We start from the raw sequence: 22,251 nt of genomic DNA, 5'->3' as shown, positions 1-22,251 counted from the left end.
CACGTGGGCTCTGTATAGGGCAGCTCACAGTCGGAAACTTGCTTCCCTCAAAGCTAGTGAGAGAGCAAGAATAAGAGTGAGAGCAAGAGAGACAGAAAGTAAGACCAAAATCAAGGTCTCTTTGTAACCTAATCTTAGAGGTGAAATTACATTACATTTGTCATATACTATTCTTTATAAGTGAGTCACTAGGTCCGGCCCATATTTAAGGGGAGGAGGTTACACAAGTGCATGAATGCCATGAGGCAGTGACTATCAGAGGCCATTTCAGAGACTACTTACCAAACCCTTTAGATAGCTAATAAAAGGATAAAACAGGAATTAAGCCAGCAGGACAAAGTGAATGGAAAAAGTAACAACAGCAGACAAGAAACCAAGAAAGTAGCTGGACTAATAGTACATGATTTAATAGCTCAAAAAAAGCAACAAGCTAAACCCTTAAGATGATTTAGTAATTCAGAGAAACCTGAAACCTAAACCCCAGAGAGATAAAGTCGAACAGAAGCTAACCAATGGATAACTCAGGAATTTTCCCCAGAAAGCCAATAGTGAGTGTAGTCCACCAAACTAAGGGAATAAATCAGTAAAGAGGAAACAACAATTCAAAAAATAATAGATGCTGGTCAAAGAAAGGGATTTTCAAGATGATAGTGTGAGAAACAAGTTACAGAGCAAAGAGGTGAAACGAAAGTGGGAGGACAAAGTGTTCTGAGAGTCCTGTCTGCTAGAAGAAAATTAAACGGGTAGAATATCTGATGTGTTTTAACATATCCAGGAGTTATTTTCAATTCTATCAGATAACTTAGGGGTAAATTATTGATAGGGTGGACAGAAAGCTAAGCAAATGAAAATATATTATTGACTACTTTTTAAAAAATTGAAACGTAAAATAAAGGGAAAATGATCACAGTACATAGTACGTCTTGGCTGTAAAAAATATCCAGTTACTTTAATGACTATTTAACCAAAAATTGTAGTATAAGTATATTGGAACAATAGAAGGAAGTAGATTTGTATACATGAGGGAGGGAGGGAGGATGAAAGACATGATTTATTTTCTTATAGGATATTAATATCTAAAAATTTTTTAAATCATAAATAAAATTATAACAAATATTGGGAACCATATAAGCACATGCTTCAAACCTTCCTGAAATCCAATTTGAAAACTAATCCCAGAGACCGAACACTGTATAAATCCACAAAAGCAAAAGTAATTTCAAATAAATTCTAGTGCAAAATATTTTGGTATTTTGTTCTTTCAAAAAGGAATTCTTTATTAGATGCAACATATCATACTTGCAAGTTTATATAGAATTCATCATGAAACACAAATGGCACTACTGTCCTACAGAAAAACAAACAAACACACACAAAAAAGCAAGAAACTCAATGATGGTATAGTTCTCTTAGTTCTTATCATATTACCTCCTATTTGCTTTGTGTGGAAAATTACCTGGCTTTACTTAAAAGATTTGTTATGACTTTAGGCAAATGATTTAAATTTTTTATGTCTTTATTTCTGCAAGACAAGGTGGGGGAATATGCAACTCAAACTTGGGGAAGTATTTTTAAAACATGACCAAAAAATTAAATACATAAGTTTTAAAAAGAAAGAAAAAAGCATTGATATACTCATGCTATTTAGAATAGATGTCAAAAAAACACCATAAAGTGGAAGCTTCCAGATGGAATTAGACAGAGACCTGCTCTTTTTATAATTCTTATAGTACGAATTTTACTTTTTAAACTTGATATATTATTTTGGTGGAAATAATACTTAAATTTTGAGAGGTCCTTCAGAATTAAACCATTAAAGAAAAGATTGACTTTCATCATTTTTTCCAACTTAACTCTTCCAACTTCACATCTTGCACCAATGTCCCAACAATACTAAATTGTATGCAGTTTCCCAAAACCTGTCTTCCTGTGCCTGTGCGGCTTTTCCTGGGCCACTTCCTTCCCTGCACACTCACCTTCCCTCTGCCCTGCACCTTCTCATTTGTCTGAATCCTGTTCCATGGGCTGGACACAGCTTAGGTTTCCTTTCCCCTGAACTGCAAACTGTGCAGTGGAGTTGCCAACTTACGTGTCCTGTGCATGCCACAATGGGAATATTTATCACATTATGTTGAATTATTTAACTTATTCATGTTTCTTCACCTTTGTCAGAAAATGGCAATTTCTGTTAGGTTTTTTTGGTTTGTTTTTTCCCCACATAGTTGGGGCAAAGCACTGTAGAGAGACAATCAGCTACATGAGATGATGGGGAAAGGGATTAAGAACTGACTCAGAAGCAGGAATTCTGAGCTAGAAGTATGGACTATTAAGAGGAAAATGTAACATTATTCTGGGTTATGTGGGATGGGGTTTGTTTTATTTTATTCTATTTTATTTAGATTTGGATATCAAAGGAAAGGACAATTCCCAAATCTAGGAAGCTTCACAGAGCTCAAAAATCTCTAACTGGTTTCCCTGCCTACCTCTTGCTCCATCCACTCTAATCTATTCTCCCACATAGTAAGTATCCTGAGTGAGCTTGCAAAAACACCAATCTGATTAAGTTACTTCCATAACATAATCACAGTTTTAATACTTCAATTGGTCCTCACTGCTCAATGATATAAAGTCTGTAACGTGGTTAATTAGACCTTTTCTGCCTGGGCCTCTGCTACCTGCCTCCAGCCTCATTGTTCACATTCTTCTCTCCCACTTTATAGTTCAGTGGTACTGAACATTCAGCTCTTCTGAAGCAAGTCACATTTCCCCTTGCCCCTCCCACAGTCTCATGCTCAGTCAACAAGAACATTCTTCATCATTCCCCTCCTCCATCTCTTTGAGTCTGTGAATTCTTTACCTGATTATCCTACTCCTTCAGGTCCAAGCTTACATATCATTTCTTCTGAGAAGTCTTCCCTGATATACCTGGTTTGAGATCTTGAACTTTGAACTTGTCCCATGAAAGCACTCATCACCACAAATTAATTTGTTTGCATATTTATTCATATTCTTTACCAGGCTAGAGATGCTGTGGGTGAAGGGACCTTGATTCCTAGCTTACAATGGAATCCTCAATGCCTAAAATAGAGCTTGGCATCATGCAGTCAATAAATACTGGGTTGACTGATTGTTTAACCGAATAATGGAATCACTAGAGTTTCAATTAATTACGAACATTTGAGTCATCTTAAAACTGATATTTCTATGAGGAAATATTGTTTGAGAATTAAGTGGCATCGTAAGAGATTTCACAATTCTTACTTGGCTTTTATTCTGTGATTTTTTGGGGTTTTGGCAGGAGAACCACTTTATAACTAGCTCAGAAGACCTGGATGCCAACTAGAAAGACAGGCACAAAGGAATTCATTGTCATGGGACAAATGAACAACTTCCTCCAGCAGAGAAGAACCTGGAAAACTCTAAAACAGCAGACCCAGAGGTTAATGCTATGTGGATTTCAATTACAGCTAAGATTAATAGTCACTGGGACTATTACAATAGTCACTAATACAATCTCCTATCTAATACTGTCAATTTTTTAGAGGACCAGAAGGAGCTCCCTCTCACTTAATTTTCATAAACCTCTTACTTGATCCAGCCACGTGTGTAGTTCTGAAGAAGGAACTCTGATCTGACATTGACTTTTCCAGGAATTCTTCCCTGACCTCTTCTTTCATCTTACTCCTTGCTTATCACTCCTGGCTGAGCCAGAGTACCTCTGTTCCATGCTCTTTCCACATACATGTTTACCTGTACCTCCCTCTCTCAGCTAGGAACTCTTTTCTCTTTTTAGTATAAGTTACAGGTGTACAATAGAGTGATTCACAATTTTAAAAGTTATGCCCCATTTATAAAATATCGGCTATGTTCCTTGTGATGTACAATGTATCCTTGTAGCTAATTTTATACCTAATAGTTTGTACCTCTTACTCTTCTATACCTATATTACCCCTTCCCCCTTCCCTCTCCCCACTGGTAACCACTATCTTGTTTTTAATTTATTTAACTTATTGAAATTTGTTTATGAAATGATCTTTAAATATATCTATTGATACTTAAAAAAGGTACATTTAAATGTCTGAAGATCTTATTTGAGCTATGTTACTTATAATTTTTATAATGTAGTAGGCAGGAGTGTAAATTCAGGAGTTCAGTTGCCTAGCTCAAATTCAAGCTCCATGACTATTAACAGTGTGACTTTAAGGGTATTATTTAAACTATCTCTTAGTTTTCTTATATGAAAAACTGGGATAATATGACCTGAGAGAGCTGTTATAAGGATTTAATAAATGTATGCAAAGCACTCAAAACAGTGCATGGCATATAGGACATTTAATGTTATTTTTGTTTTATTTTTATCTCTGCCAGCCATAAAAGACTAACATTCCTTAGTAGAATAGAGCTTCTACCTCTTTCTCTACTATTTCTCTTTCCCTTTATATATTTTTATATTCTATTATGTGTTGCATAGTGGTTCATAGTTTCATGAGAGATATAGCTGATTTGTGGACTGTACTGTTTATAAATATGAATGGCTGTCTTTTTTCAAGTTAACTTTTTCTATTTTAAATTCTACTTTGTCTCCTAAGAATATATTGACACTGATTTTTTTTAAGTTTTTTCTTTATTTTTCATTTTGGATTTGCTTTATGCATTCTTTGCATTTTAGCTTTCTGTATCATCTTAAATGTAGCTCTGCAAGCATCATATAGATGGATTTTGATTTGGAACCCATTCCAAGAAACTATTTGCTGTATAAACAAGTAAAACAAGCTGTACTTGCTGTTTTTTATTGTACTTTCTTGCTATTCCTTTATTACATATATTTTATTCTGTGTACAATATTTTCTTAGATTTTCTCATTCTTATAATTTATATAATGTACATACTATTTTTACTTTTACAAGGATGTTAAGGTATTAAATTTATATTTAGACTTATAATTCTCAAATCATCATCAAGATGGAAAAGCATCCTGATTCACTGGGAATTATAAAGAAATTAATAGCCACTTCTTGTTTTTTTGTGTATATTATTTAGAATTTTATTATTAACATTTTACATTTTACGTATTTTTATCTCAGTAATTAGTCACTGAAATTTTAGTTTTTAGCAGATATGTTTTCTCATAACAAACTGATGTACACAAAAATGTTATTTTGAAAATACCCTTAAAACTAAAATTAGTCTCACTTCAAACTCCTGTTTCATGCAATTGCAAAAAACTGAATCTAGACATTTTCAAGTAAACTCAGTAACTTCTGAGGTTTACTAATAATTTCGACTTTAAAATATGTTAATAGAGAATTGGCCTTTACTCTTCCTTTTACCTGTGATGGCATCTAGGGGTAGAATTTGAGGAGGGCAGCAGGTTTATATAGCATCCCTGCATCAGGAACAAGCTGCCTTTGGGAGTCACTGAAATCCATTTTTTGTTGGCATCAGACCTTTTCTGCAACAAAACCACAAGCTACCATGTTTATTCTCCTGGAAGCACCATGCTAGAGCAATAAAACTCAATTCCAGAAGACTGTTCACCTTCTGTGCACCACCTGAGAAATGAGAAAATGTCTCCCTTCTGTCCTCAAATCCCCACCATCACAAAGCTGCTATCATAGACCCCAGCCCTTAGCCTGGGTGAGGATGCAAACTTCTAATGTTTGCTATCTTCTCCAATCTTCTCCCTTTCTTTATTACATCTACAGCAGGAAATCATATACTTATTAATGATGCATTTTTCCCAAATCTATTATTAAGGTATGTATTTTGACTCTGGATACTCTAAAGTCAAACTGTTACCTATACCAGAAATTTCAAAAGTCCATCTTAAAATGCAAATCTGAACATAAGAAATTTAATGGTCTGCTCTCTCCTCCACAGAGGCCTAGGTACTCAATCTTTTCTAGAAAACATGACACAAGTATCACATAGAAATGTACATACTGGGAGCAAAAAATACAATTTAACATTAAAATATTAACTCAGTTACCATTTTTATAATAAATATATTTACAAACTATTGATTTAAGTCTATTTAACTATTCAGTACTTACTGTAAGTCCTTTTACACAACAATTTTTACTTTATTTTTGTTCATCTCTCAATTGACTGGAGTTTGTCTCTCATTGACTTCTTTGGAGGCGACTGTTTGAGTGCTATATTTGACTATTTAAGAATTTACTTATCTTAGAATCTTTCTCTGCTAGATTCACCCAAAACAACCATATATTTTTTTTCTTTTTTTTCCCTCCACATGATTTCTGTAGTCTGCTAATTTTGCCTTTTAGAGCTGTATGCAAATTAACCAAGGTCTCTGAATCAGGTAAATCGTCACACAAAAAATGAACAGAGTTCATATAGTTTTTATGCATTTACAGGCCAAATAAAAAGATAATTTGTTTAAAAATACATTGGATAATTGTTAAGAAAAGCCAAAAATATAGACTCTTCTTAGACAATACCCCTTTATTAAGCTTGAAGTACACTTAATAATTGAATACAGTTAAAGCTTTCCCTCTATTTGAAGAAAAAGGTTTAAAACGATATGTTGTGACTATATTAAGTTTTCAAATTAGTTCCACTTATATCCATGTACACATTTAAATTTCACACAACTGCAGAAATAAATTGCAGAGATTACAAAGTTCCTAGTGAAACTTTTGTCCAAATATTTTTTTCCATATAGTGCAATGAAAAGTATTCAGTATAGCTCAGTGTATAATGTTGATAATAAAAAATAGAGATAAGCCTGCTCATTAAACCTGTCCTAAATAGAGTCATGGAGTTATGATTGAACGCTATCACTGCTATCATTTTCAAAAATGTGTCAGAACACTTTCCTCTATTTGAAGAGCACAATCATAAGCAAAAACCCATTTTTTACCTTTCACAAAGGTGAAAGCTCTGCTCAAATCCAGATCTGCTCAAATATATAAGGAAGGAAAAATGGGAAAGAAAAGTGTTTACAGAAGACTGAAAATAATGTGATAATGCTTCACTGTTTTTAACTTATCTGAATACTTATAATGTTTTCCTTAAAAAAAAACCTCCTAAATAAATGTAAAATTTTAAATATAAAATGCTGTGAGATTTCCTTGTAAGAGGCTGAAATGGACATAAACTTCTACTTTCCTCTGAGTTTCTTATGCAAATGATCAATAAAATGCAAAAAAAAAAAACAACCCCCAAATAAAAAAAACACTGAAAATTCAATAATAGATCCATTCATATGTCTAACAATCAAACTATTATTTTCATATGTTGCGATTATAAAACAATTATTATTTTATAATACAATGTACTATGAGCAGACCCTTTATTTGCCACCAAAAACATACATATTGTTTTTAACCAAATAACCTGTTACTAAAAAAAAAATTAATTAATTAATGGGTCTAATATTTGAATCAGAGATGCTATTGGTTGTAAGTTATGGAATAACCTATTCAAATAATAAGTATTTATTATAAACAACAAGCCTAAAGGTAGGTACTTTAAAGGTTAGTTCAATGTCTCAGTGTCACCAAAGATCCAGATTGGCTTCTCTTTTCAGGCTGTGGTTTTGTGGTTTCAGGATTGATGTTGCATGTCTTTGTATCACATGCTCAAACAGTACTCAAAGAAGAAAGTAAGTTAAGGTTCTATTCTATCCTCCCTATTTTTTTTTAATCAAGGAAAATATCAGATACGCATGTGCATGCACACACGCGCGTGCACACGGACGTGCACGCGCACACACACACACACACACACACACTTCTGCTTTTTTTATCTCTTTGGCCAGAGCTATGGCCTAGCCTTACTGTAAAGGAGGCTGAAATGTCAGAATCTGACATTTTCGTTTTTTATGATGAGAGGCACACTTTGGCAGGAAGTAAAAAAGAGGAAATGGTTAAACGTCAAGGCACGGTGTCTGACACCGCTTCATTACCTCATCAAATTATAGCATTGAATCAAAATTTTAGGTTAATCACTCAAATAATTTAATGGATTCAGTGTTAAATCATCAAAATATAGATTCTGTGGGTTTTTACTTAATTTATTTGGAAGACAAGTTTAACTTTGAGGAAATGAAAACTAAAATACTCAAAATGATATGTAAATATATCAAATAGATTATTCCTAATAACATTAACTTTCATAGTTTAGGTGTAAAATGTATCAACTGTCACATACCCTAAAAGAACACCAAAAATCTGTCTTTCCAGCAAAGTTAAGTTTCTTAGAGTTTGGACTGTAAGAGAGAATACCACATTGACAGTCCTAGCTGCACCTCAAAAGAGAGAGATCAAGGAAAGATTCTTATAAAATTTGGGAGACTAGGTTCAAAGTTCAAGACAAGAACTTGATTGATATTCAGCATAGAATATGACATAATAATTTAGAACTGATGGACATAACACAGTGAGGGTTTTGATGAGTAAAATCTTACATGACATGTGAGTTTTTGCACCAGTGATCATTCTATTTTCCTGACAGGAGAGTTGTTTGCCTAGAGGAGAAAATTTTTTGCCCAGATAAATTGATTTACAGCAATTTCCTGAAGTAAACAGAAAAGTTATTTTTTGGTTTACACCCTTACCTTCCTGAGAAAGAACTTCCTGGGACAGAGTTGTGTCATATTATCATATGTAATCACAGTTCTCTATCCTCCCTTGTAATTCTTATATCTGTGCTGAACAATAAATCAGTATCATCTAGGGATGTGATCAGTCCAAGTCTAGACCATGCTTTGTGGAGTGTGATCATGTAACAAGTTCTAGTTGTGGTCATTTCAGTCTCTACAAAGTTTAGATTTTCTCATTCTTTTTGGTATATGATTGTTTGGGGCCAGTAGCTGTATAACAGCATTTAAGACTCTAGAGATAATACATTTGAGTACTGCAACATAGTAAATACTAAGAAAAGATTATGATCAGAGTTTTTAGTTTTCTTCAAGACTAGAGGATAAAAGTGCCCAAATTAAACCAAGAGAACAATCCTTTTACCAATCTAATAGAAAGAGATACTGGGGTATTTACCAAAGCGTATTTGTCACTTGTGTGTGTATGTGCATTTGTGTGTATATGTATTATGTTTGTATATGTAAATATATATTATATGTATATGTTATGGGCTGAATTGTATCTCCCCAAAATTCATATATTGAGATCCTAACCCCTGGTACCTCAAAATGTGATTATATTTAGAGATATGGTCTTTAAAATAGTAATTAAGTAAATGAGATCATTAGAGTGGGCCCTAGTCAAAAATGACTGCTGTCCTTATAAGAAAAGGAGATTTGAACACAAACACAGAGGAAAGAACACATGAGGACACAGGGAAAAGATAGCTATCTACAAACTAAAGAGAGAGACCTCAGAAGAAACCAACCCTGCTTGACACATTGATCTTGAACTTTTTGTCTCCAGAATTGTGAGAAAATAAATTTATGTTACTTAAATCATTCAGTATGTAATAGTTTGTTACGGCCACCCTGGCAAACTAATACATTGATATTTCTCTGTAACTCTTGAACCAAGTGTTACCTAAATATAGTTTATTTTTAATTACTATCTTTATCCAAAGTAACCAAATTTTATTTTTCCAAAGTCAAAAATAAAGGCAGAAAGCCAACAAATATTATTTCATAAGCATAAATCTATCAGATTAATAAATTTTAGTTTGATCATTCAAAGGCAATTGTATATACTTTTACTATACAACCATTCTATAGTATATAAAAATAAAGGGTAGATATAGACAAGGACTAATGACCAGTGTTTTTCATCTTTTTCTTCTTAGAAATTGTCCAAGTAACCAAAGATTAAGTTATTAACTCAGTAAGATATTAGTCTAAGACCTTAAAGTAACAGTCTAAAAATTAAAATTAAGTGAATACATTGTCTATATCATTGGTAATATTGTAAGTATTCATAGGCTTAACCACTTTTGGCAGTTATTCATTAAAAAAGTTATTCATTATTACAAGCTCTTTTAGTTAAGTAAAATTGCATGCCTTTGTAATATTGAAACAATTTGTGGGGGACTTCCCTGGTGGTGCAGTGGTTAAGAATCTGCCTGTCAATGCAGGGGATACAGGTTCGAGCCCTGGTCTGGGAAAGATCCCACATGCCACAGAGCAACTAAGCCCATGTGCCACAACTACTGAGCCCGCATGCCACAACTACTGAAGCCCGCACACCTAGAGCCAGTGCACTGCAACAAGAGGAGCCACCAAGATGAGAAGCCCGCGCACTGCAAAGAGTAGCCCCCGCTTGCCGCAATTGGAGAGAAAGCCCGCACGCAGCAACGAAGACCCAACGCAGCCATAAATAAATAAATAAATTTATTTAAAAAAATGTGTGGAAACACTGATGGCTCAACCCATATTTTATATACAATATATAGTATAATAAATGTTACATAATACAATACAAACAGTTTTAAAGTTTAACTCATAAGAAATTAGACTCAAGGCGTGCCCTAACTGAAATATTGTGCTAAGATATGGTAGTAAATCAGGGAGAAGATAATAATCTTGAGTTCCGTGTCTTGTTTTGGAATGTCACATGAACTCAGGATTTTACAGTGGCACTAGCAATGCAAGAGAGATTTGCTTTCTCTGCATCCTCATCAGCATTTGGTATTGTAATTATTTCTTATTTTAGCTCTTCCAATAAGTATGTCATTTTGGTTTAAATTTTTATTTCCCTAATGGCTAGTGATGTTGAACATTTTTTCATGTATTTATTGCCATTCTTACACCCTTTTCAGTGCACTATTTCTTCATGTTCTTTGCCCACTTTCTATTTGGAATGGTTTGGGTTTTTTGTTTGTTACTGTTGAGTTTTAAGAGGTCATTTTATGTTCTAGATATAAATCTTTATCAGATATACAGTTTACAAATCTTTCCTCAGTCTGCAGCTTGTCTTTTAATCTTCTTAACCATCTTTCTCAGAGCTAATGGTTTTCATTTTGATAAAGTCCAATGATCAATTTTTTTTATCATGCTTTTGGTGTTTCTTTCTAAAGAACACTTGACCAAGCTCTAGTTTTTCTCCTATGTTATCTTCTGAAAGTTTAAATAGTTTTGAATTATCCATTTTGAGTTAGTTTGTGGATAAGGTGTGAGGTACACATTGAGGTTTATTATTTTTGTCTGTAGGTGTTTAATTACTTCAGCACCATTTGTTGAAAAGACTACTCTTTCTCTTTCTGTTGCACCTTCATCAAAAATTAAAAATCGGTATTTGTCGGGGTCTATTTCTGGGTCTAAAGTTCTTTTAAATAAATTACTAGAATTGGTCATGTTAATTTTCCCACTAGTTTTGTGACTCTGGTATAAGTTTTTAGTGTCTGCATTTTATTCATATAACCCTTAAAGACTAGTAAAATTACAAAATATACATTTTCTAATGTAACCTATTTCACATTAATAAAAACACATTTGAACTTATTTTAAACGTTTATTCAAACATTTCTTTCTTGATCATTCTCCTATCTTCTTTATCTAAATAATAAAATAGAAATTATATTCTACAACATTAGATTATATTCACAACATAAAAGTTCTGTCCTTTAATTGGATGAGATATTCCAGTGATTGAGAAAGTTTTCCTATTCTACTGGTATGATATATCATTTGGAACATCATGTAATTAAATACTAGAAATGAGCTATTGTTGAAATGAGAACACTGTCTAAAAGAATAATCTTTACTTACACAACTCTTTACAATGAAAAACATTGGCCAAAAAGTTTTGGCCTTGTTATAATGATCTAGAATATTTTTTTTCCCATTTAACTCTCTATACAGCATGAACTTAAGAAGAAAGAGAAATTGTTTCGTTGATGTTCAACATAAGGCAACTTTAACCGAATTACTCTAGGGAAACAATAGCCAGTACCATTAAAATCATCAAGTTTTATCTCTATTCCTCAGTGATTTATAAATTTTATTCTCTACAGAGAAAGAAGAGGTCGATGTGTAAGCACTGGCCTTCTCTTTTCCACCAAGTACATTCCCTGAATATATTGTTTAATTGATGCTCAGGTTTAAAATTCTCCTTATAAAGAGTTCAGACGTAGCAAATAGCTGAGTCACTACAAAGCTAAATTAATAGTACATAAAACATGAGTGATATTTACATGAGTCCTTCATTTCATATGTCAGGATTAGAAATATAAATAAATTGGTACTATTCCTCCAGTTATCACCGTATTTAGCTGTGATGGTTAATTTTAACTTGACTGGCCATGGTGTGCCAGATTAAATGTTCTTTCTGGATGTATCTCAAGAGTGTTCGTGGGTGAGATTATATTTGAATCTGTGGACTCAAAGTAGATTGCACTCCCCAATGTAGGTAAGCATTATCCAATCCATTGAGGGCCTAAATAGAACAAAATGTGAAGGAAGAAGGAATTCGCCTTCTTTTCTAGATTCCTGCTTGAGCTGGGACATTTCATCTCATCTTCTCCTGCCCTCAGACTGGGATTTACAAACCTCAGCTTTCCTGGTTGTCAGGCCTTCTGACTTGGACTGAATTACACTGCCAGCTGTCCTGTATAAGGCCAGCTTACAGATGGCAGAGTGTGGGAACTCACAACATCCACAATCACATGAGCCAATTTCTAATAATCCTTTTCTTCTCTCTGCTCCCCTATCCCCTCTCAGAACAGGATTCTATTTCTCTTGAGAACTCCACAAATACACTGCCCTTCTCATAACACCTCCAACTGTAGCAAGTTCCAAGCTAAGTTCTGTAAGCTATTTCTTTATATTGTAAATACATATGATAAAAAAGAATTGAAGTTTTTACTTCATTAAGGGCTCAGATTCTTCAGTATCATATGGCTAAAGAAAACCTTAGTATCTTCTTTTAAATAGACATGATTATTATTTCATAGAATTATAGATCTGGAAGAATCTCCATTATTTCATTACAATTATGGTCATTTTAACTGTGCCAAGCACTGTCCCACACCCCTTACATATACTTGACAGATGAAGAAATGGAGTGTCCAACATCACACTGTTAATAAATGACAAAGCCAATTTTGCTTAGGCAGACCATCTCAAGAGCTCACATTATCAAACCATAGGCCTCATATATTTTTTAGCATATTTATTGGAGTACAATTGATTTACAATGCTGTGTTATTTTCTGCTTTATAACAAAGTGAATCAGCTATATTATGTATACATATATCCCCATATCCCCTCCCTCTCGCGTCTCCCTCCCAACTTCCCTATCCTACCTCTCTAGGTGGTCACAAAGCACCGAGCTGATCTGCCTGTGCTACGTAGCTGCTTCCCACTAGCTATCTATTATACATTTGGTAGTGTATACATGTCAGTGCTACTCTCTCACTTTGTTCCAGCTTGCCCTTCCCCCTCCCCGTGTCCTCAAGTCCATTCTCTACGTCTGCATCTTTATTCCTGCCCTGCCCCTAGGTTCATCAGAACCATTTTCTTTTTTTTTTAGATTCCATATATATGTGTTAGCATACGGTCTTTGTTTTTCTCTTTCTGACTCACTTAACTCTGTATGACAGAGTCTAGGTCAATTCACCTCACTACAAATAATTCAATTTCATTTCTTTTTATGGCTGAGTAATATTCCATTGTATATATGTGCCACATCTTCTTTATCCATTCATCTGTCAATGGACATTTAGGTTGCTTCCATGTCCTGGCCATTGTAAAGAGTGCTGCAGTGAATATTGAGGTACATGACTCCTTTTGAATTATGGTTTTCTCAGGGTACTGGCCCAGTAGTGGGATTGCTGGGTCACATGGGAGTTCTATTTTTAGGTTTTTAAGGAACCGCCATACTGTTCTCCATAGTGGCTGTATCACTATGGAGAACATAGAATTTACATTCCCACCAACAGTGCAAGAGGGTTCCCTTTTCTCCACACCCTCTCCAGCATTTATTGTTTGTAGATTTTTTGCTGATGGCCATTCTGACTGGTGTGAGGTGATACCTCACTGTAGTTTTGATTTACATTTCTCTAATGATTAGTGATGTTGAGCATCCTTTCATGTGCTTTTTAGCAATCTGTATATCTTCTTTGGAGAAATGTCTATTTAGATCTTCTGCCCACATTTGGATTGGGTTTTTTGGTTTTTTGATATTGAGCTGCTTGTATATGTTGGAGATTAATCCTTTGTCAGTTGCTTCATTTGCAAATATTTTTTCCCATTCTGAGGGCTTTTCATCTTGTTTATGGTTTCCTTTGTTGTGCAAAAGCTTCTGAGTTTCATTAGGTCCCATTTGTTTATTTTGTTTTTATTTCCATTTCTCTAGGAGGTGAGTCAAAAGGGATCTTGCTGTGATTTATGACACAGAGTGTTCTTCCTATGTTTTCCTCTAAGAGTTTTATATTGTCTGCTCTTAAATTTAGGTCTTTAATCCATTTTGAGTTTATTTTTGTGTATGCTGTTAGGAAGTGCTCTAATTTCATTCTTTTACATGTAGTTGTCCAGTTTTCCCAGCACCACTTACTGAAGAGGCTGTCTTTTCTCTATTGTATATTCTTGCCTCCTTTATCAAAGATAACGTGACCATATGTGTGTGGGTTTATCTCTGGGATTTCTATCCTTTTCCATTGATCTATATTTCTGTTTTTGTGCCAGTACCATACTGTCTTGATTACTGTAGCTTTGTAGTATAGTCTGAAGTCCGGGAGCCTGATTCCTCCAGCTCCGTTTTTCTTTCTCAAGGCTGCTTTGGCTATTCAGGGTCTTTTGTGTTTCCTAGCAAATCGCAAAATGTTTTGTTCTAGTTCTGTGAAAAATGGCATTGGTAGTTTCATAGGGATTGCACTGAATCTGTACATTGCTTTGGGTAGTACAGTCATTTTCACAATGTTGATTCTTCGAATCCAAGAACATGGTATATCTCTCCATCTGTGTGTATCATCTTTAATGTCTTTCATCAGTGTCTTAAAGTTTTCTGCATACAGGTCTTTGGTCTCTTTAGGTAGGTTTATTCCTAGGTGTTTTATTATTTTTGTTGCAATGGTAAATGGAAGTGATTCCTTAATTTCTCTTTCAGATTTTTCATCATTAGTGTATAGGAATGTAAGAGATTTCTGTGCATTAATTTTGTATCCTGCTACTTTACAAATTCATTGATGAGCTCTAGTAGTTTTCTAGTAGCATCTTTAAGATCCTCTATGTATTGTATCATGTCATCTGCAAAGAGTGACACTTTTACTTCTTTTCCAATTTGGATTCCTCTTATTTCTTTTTCTTCTCTGATTGCTGTGGCTAAACTTCCAAAACTATGTTGAATAATAGTTGTGAGAGTGGGCATCCTTGTCTTGTTCCTGATTTTAGAGGAAATGGTTTCAGTTTTTCACCACTGAGAACAATGTTGGCTGTGGGTTTGTCATATATGGCCTTTATTATGTTGAGGTAAGTTCCCTCTATGCCTACTTTCTGAAGAGTTTATATCATAAATGGGTGTTGAGTTTTGTTGGAAGCTATTTCTGCATCTATTGAGATTATCGTATGGTTTTTATCCTTCAATTTGTTAATATGGTGTATCACATTGATTGATTTGCATATATTGAAGAATCCTTGCATTCCTGGGAAAAACCCCACTTGATCATGGTATATGATCCTTTTAATGTGCTGTTGGATTCTGTTTGCTAGTATTTTGTTGAGGATTTTTGCATCTATGTTCATCAGTGATATTGACCTGTAGTTTTCTTTTTTTGTGACATCTTTGTCTGTCTTTGGTATTAGGGCGATGGTGGCCTGGTAGAATGAGTTTGGGAGTGTTCCTCCCTCAGCTATATATTGGAAGATTTTGAGAAGGATAGGTGTTAGCTCTTCTCTAAATGTTTGATAGAATTCGCCTGTGAAGCCATCTGGTCCTGGGCTTTTGTTTGTTGGAAGATTTTTAATCACAGTTTCAATTTCAGTGCTTGTGATTTGTCAGGTCATATTTTCTATTCCTTCCTAGTTCAGTCTCAGAACACTGTGCTTTTCTAAGAATTTGTCCATTTCTTCCAGGTTGTCCATTTTATTGGCATATAGTTGCTAGTAGTAATCTTTCATGATCCTTTGTATTTCTGCAGGGTCAGTTGTTACTTCTCTTTTTTCATTTCTAATTCTATTGATTTGAGTCTTCTCCCTTATTTTCTTGAAGAGTCTGGTTGGTGCTTTATCAATTTTGTTTATCTTTGCAGAGAACCAGCTTTTAGTTTTATTGATCTTTGCTATCATTTACTTCATTTCTTTTTCATTAATTTCTGATCTGATCTTTATGATTTCTTTCCTTCTGCTAACTTTGTGAATTTTTTGTTCTTCTTTCTCTAATTGCTTTAGCTGTAAGCTTAGGTTGTTTGAGATTTTTCTTGTTTCTTGAAGTAAAATTGTATTGCTATAAACTTCCCTCTTAGAACTGCTTTTGCTGCATGCCATGGGTTTGAGTCATCGTGTTTTCATTGTCATTTGTTTCTAGGTATTTTTTGATTTCCTCTTTGAATTCTTCAGTGATCTCTTTATTATTTAGTAGTGTATTGTTTAGCCTCCATGTGTTTGTAGTTTTTACAGTTTTCTTCCTGTAACTGATATCTAGTCTAACAGTGTTGTGGTCGGAAAAGATACTTCATATGATTTCAATTTTCTTAAATTTACCAAGGCTTGATTTTTTGACCCAAGATATGATCTATCCAGAAAAATGTTGCATAAGCACTTGAGAAGAAAGTGTATCCTGTTGTTTTTGGATGGAATTGTCCTATAAATATCAATTAAGTCCATCTTTTTTTTTTTTTTTTTTTTTTTTTGCAGTACACCGGCCTCTCACTGTCATGGCCTCTCCCGTTGTGGAGCACAGGCTCCAGATGTGCAGGCTCAGGGGCCATGGCTCACAGGCCCAGCCGCTCCACAGCATGTGGTGTCTTCCCAGACCGGGGCACAAACCCATGTCCCCTGCATCGGCAGGTGGACTCTCAACCACTGCGCCACCAGGGAAGCCCAAGTCCATGTTTTTAATGTGTCATTTAAAGCTTGTGTTTCCTTATTTATTTTCATTTTGGATGATCTGTCCATTGGTGAAAGTGGGGTGTTAAAATCCCCTACTATGATTGTGTTACTGTTGATTTCCTCTTTTATGGCTGTTAGCATTTGCCTTATGTGTTGAGGTGCTCCTGTGTTGAGTGCATATCTATTTATAACTGTTATATCTTCTTCTTGGATTGATCCCTTCATTGTTATGTAGTGTCCTTCTTTGTCTCTTGTAATAGTCTTTATTTTAAAGTCTATTTTGTTTGATATGAGAATTGCTACTCCTGCTTTCTTTCAATTTCCATTTGCATGGAATATCTTTTTCCATCCCTTACTTTCAGCCTGTATGTGTTCGTAGGTCTGAAGTGGGTCTCTTGTAGACAGCATATATATGGGTCTTGTTTTTGTATCCATTTAGCCAGTCTGTGTCTCTTAGTTGGGGCACTTAATCCACTTACATTTAAGATAATTATTGATAGGTATTTTCCTATTCCCATTTTTTAATTGTCTTGGGTTTGTTTTTCTAGGTCTTTTCCTTCTCTTGTGTTTCCTGCCTAGAGAAGTTCCTTTAGCATTTGTCGTAAAGCTGGTTTGGTAGTGCTGAATTCTCTTAGCTTTTGCTGTGTATAAAGTTTTTAATTTTCCATCAAATCTGAATGAGATCCTTGCTGGGTAGAGTAATCTTGGTTGTAGGTTTTTCCTTTCATCACTTTAAATATGTCCCGTCACTCTCCCTTTCAGCAGAGTTTCTGCTGAAATCTCAGCTGTTAACGTTATGCAGAGTCCCTGTATGTTATTTGATTTTCCTTTACTGCTTTTAATATTTTTTTCTTTGTATTTAACTTTTGATAGTTTGATTAATATGTGACTTCACATGTTTCTCCTTGGATTAATCCTGTATCAGACTCTCTACACTTCCTGGACTTGATTATTTACTTTCCCATGTTAGGGAATTTTTCAACTATAATCTCTTCAAATATTTTCTCAGTCCCTTTCCTTTTCTCTTCTTCTTCTGGGACCCTTAAATTCAAATGTTGGTGCATTTAATGTTGTTCCAGATGTCTCTGAGATTGTCCTCAGTTCTTTTCATTCTTTTTTTCTTTATTCTGCTCTGCAGTAGTTATTTCCATTATTTTATCTTCCAGGTCACTTATCGATTCTTCTGCCTCAGTTATTCTGCTATGGATTCCCCCTAGAGAATTTTTAATTTCATGTATTGTGTTGTTCATCATTGTTTGTTTGCTCTTTAGGTCCTTGTTAAACATATCTTGTATTTTCTCCATTCTATTTCCAAGATTTGGATCATCTTTACTATCATTACTCTGAATTCTTTTTCAGGTAGACTGCCTATTTCCTCTTCATTTGTTTGGTCTGATGGGTTTTTACCTTTCTCCTTCATCTGCTGCATATTTCTCTGTCTTCCCATTTTGCTTAAGTTACTGCGTTTGGGGTCTCTCCTTTTCACAGGCTGCAGGTTTGTAGTTCCCATTATTTTTGGTGTCTGCCCTCAATGGTTAATGTTGTTTCAGTGGTTTGTGTAGGCTTCCTGGTAGAGGGGACTGAAGCCTATGTTCTGTTGGGTGGGGCTGGATCTTGTCTTTCTGGTGGACAGGGTTGCATCAGGTGGTGTGTTTTGGGGTGTCTGAACTTAGTATGATTTTAAGCAGCCTCTCTGCTAATGGGTGGGGTTGTGTTCCTGTTTTGCTAGTTGTTTGGCTTGGGGCTTCCCGCACTGGAGCTTGCTGGCCATTGGGTAGAGCTGGGTCTTAGCATTGAGAGGGAGATCTCTGGGAGAGCTCTCACTGATTGATATTACATGGGGCCTGGAGGTCTCTGGTGGTCCAATGTCCTGATCTTGGCTCTCCCACCTCTGAGGCTCAGGCCTGACACCAGGCAGGAGAACCAAGACCCTGTCAGCCACACAGCTCAGAAGAAAAGGGAGAAAAGAATTAAAAAATTCAAAAATAATTAAAATAAAACAATTTTTTAAATTATTAAAATTTAAAAAATTAAAAAATTTAAACAAAGAAGGGAGCAACCAAACCAATAAACAAATCCGCCAGTGTAACAAGCACTAAAAACTATACTAAGATAAACATAAAAATTGGAAACAAGTCAGTTGCAGACAGCAAACCCCAAGTCTACAGTTGCTCCCAAAGTCCACTGACTCAATTTTGGGTTGATTCGTTGTCTATTCAGGTACTCCACAGATGCAGGGTACATCAAGTTGATTGTGGAGTTTAATCCACTGCTCCTGAGGTTGCACAGAGAAATTTCCCTTTCTATTCTTTGTTCTCACAGCTCGTGGGGTTCAGCTTTGGTTTTGGCCCCACTCTGCATGTAGGTTGCCCACAGGCTTCTGTTCCTTTTGGGAAGTCTGAGGTCTTCTGCCAGCGTTCATTAGCTGTTCTTTAGGAGTTGTTCCACATTTTGATGTATTTTTGATGTATTTGTCGGAAGGAAGTTGATCTCCACGTCTTATTCCTCCGCCATCTTGAAGGTCCCCCCCACATTTTCCTCATATACTTTAAACCATACAATCTCTAGTAGAAACTTCTCCTTCTACAGATATGAACCAATCCCTATAAACATTTTCAGTTTTTAGTAGCAGATTTTATTAATATCAATGTCAAATGTTTGTTGTATTTTACCTCAGTATATGTTAGAAATTATTTAATATAGTTATTTGTGTTATAAATAACTATAATTATTAGAGTTCAATATCTTAAGTATTTTTGAGTCTTATGAAAGTTAAGATCAGAATGTTTACTTACAGTCTACAAGTTACTGTAAATCAGAAATCTGCAATGATTTAATCATTCCACTGCTCTAAGGATACACACACACATCATTGCCATGATTGTATCTGTCCCTCTGTGTGTGCCATGTATGTAAACATGTGCATGTCAAATATATGTATGTGAGTCTACACGTGTATGTATATATACATGTGTGCATATGTATGTACATATATGTACATATATAATGTATATACACCAAAATACATATATATACACACACTCACCCACATGGAGAAGTAGTACCAATGAACCAATGATCACGTATTTTCCATTACAGTTGTCCCTCAGTATTCATGGAGAATTGGTTCTTGGACCCCCCCCTGTGGAGACCCAAATCCACAGATGCTCAGGTCCCTTGTATAAAAAAGCATAGTACAGTTGGCCTTCTGTATCTGCAGGTTCTGAAGAGATTGGCATATGTGGCAAACCCAACTGGGGTACATTTTCTAAAGAGAATTGTTAGTTCTGTAAATATAGCACTTAATCTTAAACACCCTGTGATTAACTTTAAGCTCAGTGGACTATAAACTTGAGATCTCAAATTTCCTCCCAGCCCAAGAATTAGCAATAACTGACTGCAAGGTTTTCAGTAGGTAGAGTGTACTTGGCTGTATTTGAAAATTTGTCTAAATTTCTCATATAGTAGCTTAAAATGAAGCATATTTGTGTCAAGACTATGCATTAATGATGATGTTTCACAGATATGATGGACTTTAAAGATAAACTTCCATATTTTGTAAGTGGATAAACTAAGATCTGTGGCTAGTAAATCATCTATTTTGGATGCACAGCTAATTCGTGGCACAAAAAAGATTGTATGGCTAAAAAATTGCTTATTCCACTAAGCACTGTCTTCATCTATCAAGAAAAACAGGAGTATATATGTCCCTGGACCTCTAGTAGGATGATCAGGGAAGATTATCTGCACTTAGCCTTAGGGATGGAACTGGAGATATTAGAAAAATGAAGAGCATTTTTTTTAAAACAGGGGCAAATCAAAGATGAGATCTATTTTAAATAACTATACTCATACTAATATTAAGTATTCACTAGGTACAAAGTACTATTTTAAGCATTTTACAAATATTGTCAGTTACTATTAACAATTTTCAGATGAAGTAACTGAGTTACAGTGAGGTTAAATAGCTTGCTGAAAAGTCACCCAGACTTAAGAATATAGTTCCAGAATTCATATGTTTAATCACTGTGTTCTAGTGCTTCTTTGAGTAGATTACAACCTTTTTCAGAACAGAGGTCTTATCATTTTATATCCTCAGAAACTGGTTCATAACCTACCATTTGATAGGCACACGGAAGACATTAATTTTGCTTCCATTGAAAAACAATAGCTGGGAAAGCCAAAGTCTAAGCCAGCAGTCTGATACATTTTCAAGTCTTTGAGGGAGAAACACCATGCAGCCCTTTGGTCCCAGAGTGATGAGTGATATCTTAGCCTTGTGATCTTCGAGTATTCTTTTCTACCCACTGAGTTGTTCAAATTAAAGTAGGTCGAGCAATACCCTTATCTGCTTTCTCCTAGGTCAAAACCAGGCTCTGGGATCTACTACTCTAGAATTTATTATAACATACTTGAACAAAGTTTTCCTAAGTTGCCAGTTCTGTACCTGATTTCCACTAGACCTCACCCTGGCTTCTCCAGGCTTCCATGGGACTTCCTAAAGGAAGGAAAGTGCAGTTTACCCTTGCCACACATGGAAAGGAGAAGAAGAGGAAAGGCCAAATCTAAAAAACATAATGTTACAAAACAAAGAGTCTTTCAGACATTTTAAGAAATACCAAAAAGGCATTCCTTTTGGAAGAGACAGCTTTTAACTTCTTAGCTTCCCCTTCTGCCTCTCTGCCCTCTTAAATCTCAGACCCACTGTGTATATTAAGTATTCCATTTTGCCTATTTAGCCTTTCATTCTTGAGATGGGAGAAAAAGAAATACTTTCTTTGCTTTCTCACATCCTATGTTTCAAAGTGAGCCACTATTGCCAGATAATTAACGTTTGCAAAATTAAAGAAACCACAGGCCATATTAAAATATCAAGAATTTAAAAATTCTAAATTTTACTTTTTCCAAGACAGAAAAATATTTGACGGACTATGAGTGCACCTTTACCAATTTTTCCATTTATCAGATGAAAATCATTCTACAAAATACTTTCAGATATACCACAATTGATTAAGCTGCTTTTATATTACATATATATATATATATATATATACACATACACACATATATACATACATATATATAATTTTTTAGTAAAAAATTGTTGCTTAATGCCCTGACAGTGCAAAGTTATCTTGTCTGTATGTTTAACCTAACTTATGGTAAGATAAATGCAAAGAAAAGCTATACTTCAATGGCATTTCTCAACTATTAGGCAAAAATCCAAAGGTTTGACTACCTACTCTGTTGGCAAAGTTGTAGGGAAACAA

The sequence above is a fragment of the Delphinapterus leucas genome, chromosome 5 (genome assembly GCF_059928025.1).
Source record: "Delphinapterus leucas isolate spDelLeu-1000000601 "Yukka" chromosome 5, BTC_Dleu_Yukka2, whole genome shotgun sequence".
Taxonomy (NCBI): Eukaryota; Metazoa; Chordata; class Mammalia; order Artiodactyla; family Monodontidae; genus Delphinapterus; species Delphinapterus leucas.
Note: the sequence above shows the minus strand (reverse complement) of the source record.